The sequence below is a fragment of the Elaeis guineensis genome, chromosome 1 (genome assembly GCF_000442705.2).
Source record: "Elaeis guineensis isolate ETL-2024a chromosome 1, EG11, whole genome shotgun sequence".
In the NCBI taxonomy this organism is placed as follows: domain Eukaryota; kingdom Viridiplantae; phylum Streptophyta; class Magnoliopsida; order Arecales; family Arecaceae; genus Elaeis; species Elaeis guineensis.
Genome location: NC_025993.2, coordinates 168990307 through 168999302, shown reverse-complemented (window position 1 = coordinate 168999302; position 8996 = coordinate 168990307). Strand labels below are relative to the sequence as shown.

Genomic DNA, 8996 nt, shown 5'->3' with positions numbered 1-8996 from the left:
TTACTTACAAATGATAGGTTTTCAATTCAAAAAGTAAAGGAATCTTTAGTTTTCATTCATTCCTTTATTGTTTCACGGCCTACAAAGTAAATGTATCCCTGTAACCCTTTTGGATTCATCCACATGCCAAGCAGCAAATGATTAACTTCATTTATATAACAATAGGCTATCGAATGGAAAGAAGAGAAACTTCAAATCACAAAAATGAAACCAACTCACCGCATTGTAGTATATGGATTAACATATCTGACTAGGAACAACAATGTCATGAACAGCATAACTTCTACCGAGCATAGATGCAGCAGCCAAATGGAATTACCTGAGAATATATATCAATCAAGTCATGATTGAAGCACCATAATTATGTCATAATCAGCTACTGGTAAATGAAGGTAATAGAGAAAGCAGGCAGCCTAAATTTTTGGTCCAATTTTACAAGGTAGTGCCCAAAAACAGCAGGTGATGTTTAGCATAACTAGAAGAGCATAGTTTTTCACACTAGTCTTACCTGTTTGTTCAACATATTACTGTGGTTTTGTTTTAAAAAGCAAACCTATATTTCTGGTCATATTTTACAAGATAATATCACAAAAAGCCAGCTGATGTTTAACATAACTAGAAGAGCAAAGCTTTTCACACTAATCCAACTCTTTACATTTGTCACACTAGAGGCACTGCAAAAATATGTAACAGCCTACCAATCAAGCCTGTTCCAGAAGAAGAAAAGAAAATTTATTGCCCTAAGTAATATGCATAACTGATTGCAATTGGCCAAGATTTACTAAAGGGACCACTTCAAGAATTAAAACTTTTCCTCCTATTTATATAAGCAACCCCACTCCCCCAAATGAAAATACATTCTTGTAGTTATATTACAACCATATCATTTTCAGACGTCCATATCATTGGAAGTGACCGTTCCCAGAACTTATTTGTCCCTACCCTACTATTCAATATACTTCTGCCAGCAGCATCACCATCTTGATCAATTTTTCATATTCATTAACATCCAAATCTGGGAACATCACAATCATTTTCAGCTCAACAACATCATTTCCACCACTATGAATTATGATCTCCAACTTCACCTCAGTAGCCCAAGAAGCACCAAATGAACATGGTTGAAGAAACAGATACAAATCCTGTAAGTCCTACCAATCAAACACAGTGGAGTCCCATGCTTAACCAAATTCTATGCAAAATCCAATTCCAAACAAACCAAATCATGAATCAGGACTCCATCAAACAAACTACATTAACAGTCTTATTGTTGACTATGCAGACTTTAACAGCTAGAGTCATGCCATTAAAATGTTTCTATTGTCTAAATCAAGGATAAATTACAAAATAACTCAACTCAACCACGCCTTAATCCCAAAATAGTTGAGGTCAGCTACATGAATCATTTTCCTCCATTCTGCTACGTGAGACCATACTTTCTTAAAGATGTAGCAATATCAAGTCATTCTTACTATTTCATCCCATGTAATTTTTGGTCTAACTCTACATCTATTTCCTTTTACATATATTAAATCACTTCGGTGTACCAGTGCAACCCTTGACCTATGCTGTACATGTTCAAATCATCTAGATTGTCCTTCTCTCAATTTGTCCTCAATTAAAGCTACTTCTAGGCTTTTTACGAATAACTTAATTTTTTATCTATCTTTTCTATTATTACTACATAACCATCTCAACATTCTCATTTCGACTGCTCTTATCTAATGCAATAATGATTTTCTACTTACGCAGTATTTTGTACCATAAAGCATAGGTGGCTATATGGTTGTCCCATAAAATTTATCCTTCAACTTAGCAAGTATCCTAAGATCATATAGTATCCCAGTTGCACTTCTCCATTTTATTTATGGATAACATCCTTTTCGATCTCTCTTTATGAATAATCGATGCTAGATACTGAAACTGATTGCTAACAAAAAATTCATGACCCTCAATTTTCAGTCTACTTTTATCTCTATTTCTAATTTTACTAAAACTACATTCTACTTAAATTCTAATATTATCAGAAATCTTTATATTATAATATACTCCTCCATAATTCCAATTTACTATTAGCTCCAACCTTAATTTCATCCACTAATACTAAATTATCTGCAAATAGCATATACCAAAGAACTCATCCATAACTAGCATAAGAAGGTAATGACTTAGAACACATCTTTGATATAAATCTATTGTAACTAAAACTTATAAATAATCAATTCTAAATACCAAAACTGAACACTCTTAAGAATTTCATGATCCTCAATTTTCACTCCACCTTCATCTTTATTTCTAATTTTACTAAAACTACATTCCATGTAGCCCATGTTATTCCTACTTAACCTAAAATCCATGGATTCTAATGTGTTCTTCCATAATTTCAACTTACAATTAGCTCCAACCTTAATTCCATCCATTAAGATCTTATCATTTGCAAGTAACATATGCCAAAAAAATATATCCTAAATATTCCTAGTAAGCTCATCCACAACTAGCATAAAAAGCTAAGAACTTAGAGCAGATCCTTGATATCAAGGTTTGTCGTACCATTCCAAATCAGACAGTATGGAGCATATGGTATCATATCGATTCGATAATAATATACGGTATGAGAGGCGTATCAATACTTGGTATGCCGAATCAACCCCGTATCGACACAATAACAGATTGGCACTGGTACGAGATTTGGTACCGAGACGACGGATCTTGCTGGGTATAAATCTATCATGATTGAAAACTCACTCATGGTACCACGAATAATTCTCATACTAATAACAGTTCTATCATACATGTCCTTAGTTACGTTAACATAACTAATGGAGACTCCTTTTCTAACACCTATCATAAAACTTCTCCAGGGACTCGATCATATATTTCTTTAAATCAATATAAATCATTTGAAGAAGAAAAATAATTTTCACGATCAACCTTTCTAAAATAAAACCAAATTAATTCTTTGATATTTTTGTGCCATACCTCAATATGTGTTCAATCATTCTCTATCAAAATTTTATATTATGGCTAGGGATGGCAACGGGTAGGATTTGGGTCGGGTATTGTACTATCCATCCCCAAATCTGAACTTAATACCCTATACCAAAATCCTACCCGATATCCAATCGGGTAAGAAAAGAGATACCCATCCCCATATCCAATGGGTTTGAGGATACCCATAGGTAATCCATTTCTCCATACCCAACCTATACCCGTCCCATACCCATCCCATACCCAAAAAAATAAACAACCAAAATAATTTTATGCATATTATCAACCAAAACAAAATTATCAATTCAACATAGAACATAATCTATAAGTCCAGATTTTTAGAAATCAAACATAGAAATAGAATTACAATTCAGCATAGAACATATAAATAACCAAAATAATTTTAGGCATATTATCAGCCAAAACAGAATTACCAAAATAAAATTATAAACATATATATTTGGATATGGGTTCGAGTATTACCATACCCATAGGTTCGGATCGAATTCGGATTCGGATAGAAAACAACACTATCCATACCCTACCTATACCCGTGCTATAGTTTTCGGATTTTATCCAAATCCGAATCCAAACCCAGTCAAACCCTATTTTTCAGATTTGACTGGGTTTAGATAGGGTGCATACCTATCGGATCGGATCGATTTTGCCATCTCTAATTATGGCTCATGAATTTAATACCATGATAGTTTAAAATTTTTTTGAATATCACTTTTATTCTTATAAATCAATACTGTAGCACTCTTTCACCATTCATCAAGCATCTTCATGGTTTTAGAATTTTAATAAACGAATCAGTCAACCAAGTTACTTCTATGTCATCTTAACACTTTCAAATCTTAATAGAAATTTCACAAGATCCAATCATTTTTCCTATGTTCATTCCTTTCATAATCTCTTTTACCCCAGATATTTTAATTCTACATGCATACTTAACATTTCTATTCTCAAGGAACAAGTAACCATCTTAAATTGTTTACATGATTTTCATGGAATAGCTTATCAAAATAACTCCTCTCTCTCTCTTTGTTCTCGTCTTCCTTAACCAAAACTTTTTAAATTTTATGTTTAGTGCATTTAATCTAAGTCTCTAGCTTGCCTTTCTCTTAGTCTTGCAACCCTATAGATATTTTTCGATCCATCCTTAGCATCTAACTTACAATATAACTTTTCGTGTGCTCTGAATCTAGCCTCTCATACCAGCTTAACTTTCTTTTGGGCCACCTTATAGCTTCATTCACTTCTCTATTTCTACTTTTGGGAAAATCTTCTATAGCACTCTCTTTTAGTCTTAACCATCAACTAAACTTTCTTATTCCACCATCTTCTTTACCACATGGTAAATTTCTATTAATTTTTCTACTACTTTTGCTTCACTTCCTTAGTATTATTAGCCATCTCCTTTTACATGGTATTGATTTTCTTATCTAGATCCCTTTCCTTCTTTCAACATTCTATCCTTAAAAGCCATTTATTTCTCTCTTTGCATATTCCACTACTTAGTCCCTGGGTTCCTATTTTCTGGAGTCATTCTCTTCCATTTTCTAATACACATCCAAAACTACCAATATGTATTAAGTGGTTAAACTACAACTCGGTATAACTTTACAATCTTGACACAAAACTTGATCAGTCTTTCCACAGAAATATATGACGGGTATTATACCCACTTTTAAAGGTTATCAAGTGAGAATCATTTTCAAAGCAAGTGTTAGCTAATATTGGGTCATATGCCATCACAAATCCCAAATGGTGTTTCCTTCTACATTTCTATCTCTGAAACCATGACCTCTATACAGCCTATCAAAACCTACATTGTATTTCCCCATGTGTCCATTCAAATCTTCTCTAATGAAAATCTTTTGTTCATTGGGAATCTCTTGAATTAATTCATCCATGTCCTCCCAAAATTGTTGCTTTATAGCATCATCCAATTCTACTTGAGAAGCATAATTACTAATAATCTTAATAAACTCCTTTCCTAACATTAATTTTATCAAGATTATTCTATCTCATATTCTATTAAATATTAATATCTAAACTCATCTTTTAAACTCTTATCTATAAAAATTCCTGCTCTATTTTTATTCCATCTTTTGAAATATACTAAAGAATTTAACTGGTCTTGTAAACTTCAATTGCTTTTGTCCTATCCACTTAGTCTCTTGCAGGCAAGATATGTTAATTTTCTCCTCCTAATCACTGTATCTATTAATTCCATCAATTTTCCGATCCTATATTCCAAGTTGCTAAATGTATCTAATTTTCTCGACTGACTTTTATGTCAATGCCCATCTATTCAAGTGTGAGAACCTTTGCCTATTTCCCACCACATAAGGGCATCGTTGCGATGCATCACTTTCAGGAAATGCCCTAGTTAACCCTTACTTTCCATGGCACCTAGGATCCAATGCAGCAACATCACTAATTCTCTTATATGGATTCATGGTTATAGGATGTGACTATAGTTTTATGCTGACTGTCAACCTGCCATAGTCCTCTTTAATCCAAGCTTGGAGCCAGCTATGTATAAAACATAGGCAAAATTAACATAAACAACAAAATACTTATATACAAATACATAGAAAAAATCATTTGGATCATCCAATTCCAAACTAGGAGTATAAATTTGAAGGGAAGCATATAAATCTGTAAAATTGATTCAAATATACAAAAATACATTTCCTAGTCTTTTCCATCACCACCACCACCGCCAAATCATTACATACCAAAATGGAGTCAGATATGGAGTGCAACTCTTGCACAAGAAGACCCCATAGAAGGATTTAGCAAATCCCTGTGGCCAACTATCAACAAGAACAACCCAAGAATTGCTGCTGAAATTCTTGTCAAGGCAATGGGCCTTCCATGGAACCTAGAAACGTAACTGCAAACAAGTATGCCTACTTCACTGTTTGGAATTAAAGCTCAAGCAACCATGGAGTAACCCAAAGTCTGGATGAAGATGAAAAATAAAAAAGCCTGGCATAGGAAATCATATCATCTGTGCGCCATTAAAAATAACTAAAAATCACCTGTTTCGGAATATGAATCACCTGACTCAGAATATGAGTCACCTGATTCAAGGATTCCAAAGAAATTTGACTCCTATGCTCTCTAAACAAATAACAATTGCTAGTATTTCAGCTAGAAACTCGATTAGCAAAGAAAATGATACCTTGCCCAGGAACTACAACCTAATGTTTCCAACAAAGCAGTCAGCTCCTGAGTAAGTACAAAGGTGAATTTCCTTAATAAAGAATGGAGAGAAGATACGTAGGACAAAGTGAAGGAAGGGGGAATAGGGTTAAAAAGGAGAAAGGCATAGAGTAGAGGACTGAGGGGAAATAAATGAGTAAAATTAGAAGTACAAGAGTTGGTAAAATCTTGAATTTCAGAGAGGTCTGCACCATCAACTCATGGAACCATTCCATGTCTTCCACATGGCTGACAACACGTATGCAAGGATAAAAACAAATGAAAATATTGACTGTATGGTAGTTCTTCATATGAGCTTTAATCATCATGCCTTTATTATTATTAAAATCATAACCTTCTTGAACTTCAGATTAATTAATAAAACTAAAAATATCAATAAGTTACATGTGGATGGATGTAAAAAAACTTTATCTCTTTGACATAATGACATAATTTAGCATTTGCAGTGATGCCACAAATGGGATAAATATTTTCAAAAAAAAAAAAAGCTTGTAAATTATATATATATAATGATTATTTGCATGAAAGGAAAAGTGAAGGAGCAAAAAGGGATGGAACACCCTATAAATATATGGCATATGGTTCCCTTGTGAAGGAAATAATAGGTGTCAGAATACATTCCATAACTAAATTAACTAAACAATGATAAAAAACAACATTAGACACACTCCTGAATGAAAGGTCATAGTATAGTTCATTTGGTTGTAGGCTCTTTGTGCTCATAAGACACTCGTGACCATAATAGTAAACCAAAAAGAATCAAAACCTCTAGAGCAAAGAAAAAATGCAGTTTAAGTTTTGCACCAAAAACAATAGTTGCCCATTCCTATAAAGCAAATCGAGGTATTTAGTTTGCAGGCACATCATCAAAAATCTTCAGCAACTATCTTGTATCTGAATTCTGGAACAACCAAGGTTCGATAAGCATAACTTCTTTCAAGCACAGTGAAAGTATTAGTCAGTGGAGAAACCATAAAGGTGATCAAGAAATGCTGGAAAATAGTGAAACAACTTACACATATTATGCATTGTAATATCTCATCATAAAGTTTCTTATTGTGCACAACATAAAACTTCATGATTAGCAAGCTCACCTGGCTTCGAATCTTCGATCCTCACCTCGACACCTGCTAACCGGTGATCTAGTCAATGCCCACACTTGCCAACCACACTCAAGTTCCGGCTGGTTGCATTGCAAGAGCCCACCGGACATGAACACGAATCTACTTGACCCAGGAGAGACTAAATTATCCTCCAGTAAGTCCTAATAAACCTTGCAAATCAATGACAATTCGATTAAGTCAAGGGAGTTCAAGAATAAACGTCCCGATGAATTATTTACCAAATCTTAATTCAAACCACAGAAATCTACTCTCTAAATAGGCTAAAGACCATGATTATCTCAACCATTGACAAATAACAAAATATTACCATCTCCAAAGAGAAACCCTAATCGTGTACCTCAGTATACCTCTCTAGTCTAGTCTTCCTCGTGGCTTCCTCCTTCATCATCGCGTCTTATAGAGACCATCAGCGTGCTTTAGAAGACCAAACACGAGTGAAGAACGAATGTGTCTCGGCCTCTCGTCTTTGCCCCGCCAGAACCGCTCCGTCCGCGGACCATCGAACCGCCACGGGCAACAGCGGAACCCCTACCCACCGGCGGAGCAGAACCTCCCCATTAAACCCTAACTCTCCACCAAGAAGGCCGATTCCGAGCCACCACAGCCGGGGCCCGGCGATCGGACCACCGGGAATGATGGATAGGACGACGGCGACAAGGACTGCATGCTCATCGACGACGACGCGAGAGAACCCGAGCGCGGAGGCGGAGAACAGCCCGCGGCAAGGCGTCTGGCAGAGTAGCTGTTGAGAAGGTACCGAGAAGGAGAATATACCCGATCTCGCATTCTTATTGGCGGGTGAGGGGCGCGTCGTACGCGACCGTATCTAGAAATATTGGCCGTCCACCGGGGGTTATACGTAAAAAGACTGTGCTAGGTCGTTCTGTGTTTTTTCGGGAAAACCCCGTAAGCTTTAATTAAATTAGATAAACAGTGTCCTCTGAGCACCTAGAAGCCGTAGCAGTGCACCGAGAACTCAGGAGACGGACATGACAACAGATATTTCTTTTTTAGCAAAAATCAGTGAGCGTTTTTTTGGTAGAAAAAATCAGTGTGCGCTCTTATACATATCTGTTATTAAGATTGGAGCTATGCTGCAGCCTAATTCTAAGCCCTATAACTTGATTGGCCTGGAATACTTTGAAGTGGAGCTTTGATCTGGAGCTGTAAAATAAGAAAAACTATATCCTACGCTATGTGCACCATAGGATCATATATCATACCATTTTCTTTTCTTTTTTTTTTTTGTTGTAGACCCCATTTATCATGCGATCGTTTTGGTGATTGGCTCATATGAAAGAGGCAACTATATTAACATGGTACACAGGCATATTGGTGCACAAAGCCTAGGATAAAATGGTGCACTGTGTTTACCAGCTTGCATTAGGAAGGACATGGCTTGATTCAGGCCTATTCAAAAAATTTTGATAATTTTATAGATGGAGTGCTCTAAGGTACACAAGTTTGTTTTGCCCAACATGATGTGAATTATGTATAAATCAGGTGGGCCCAAATGGTTGAGAATTACTAGGGTTCACCAAACTAAAATTTAAGTTTCCAAGAAAAAAGGAAGCATGTATCCATTGTTATGAAAGGCTTCCAACCGGCCCAAGCTAATGTAGCAATAATCAAAGGAAAGGAGAAATT

The 8996-nt window shown here is 35.6% G+C and overlaps 1 long non-coding RNA gene across 2 annotated transcripts in view; it reads right to left on the bottom strand.

Annotated features, from left to right (window-relative positions):
• Positions 1-8116, bottom strand: part of LOC140853379 (uncharacterized) — an 8410-nt gene extending 294 nt beyond the window's left edge. Inside the window, exons 1-3 of one of the 2 annotated variants that reach the window (XR_012136369.1) lie at positions 7687-8116; positions 7320-7498; positions 1-319 (exon numbers count right to left, since the gene is read on the bottom strand). The exon at positions 1-319 is cut by the window's left edge and continues 294 nt beyond it. This is a non-coding gene — a long non-coding RNA (uncharacterized lncRNA). The remainder of the gene's footprint in view (positions 320-7319; positions 7499-7686) is intronic. The other variant, XR_012136370.1, reaches the window with a different exon arrangement.
• Positions 8117-8996: the final 880 nt, after the last annotated feature.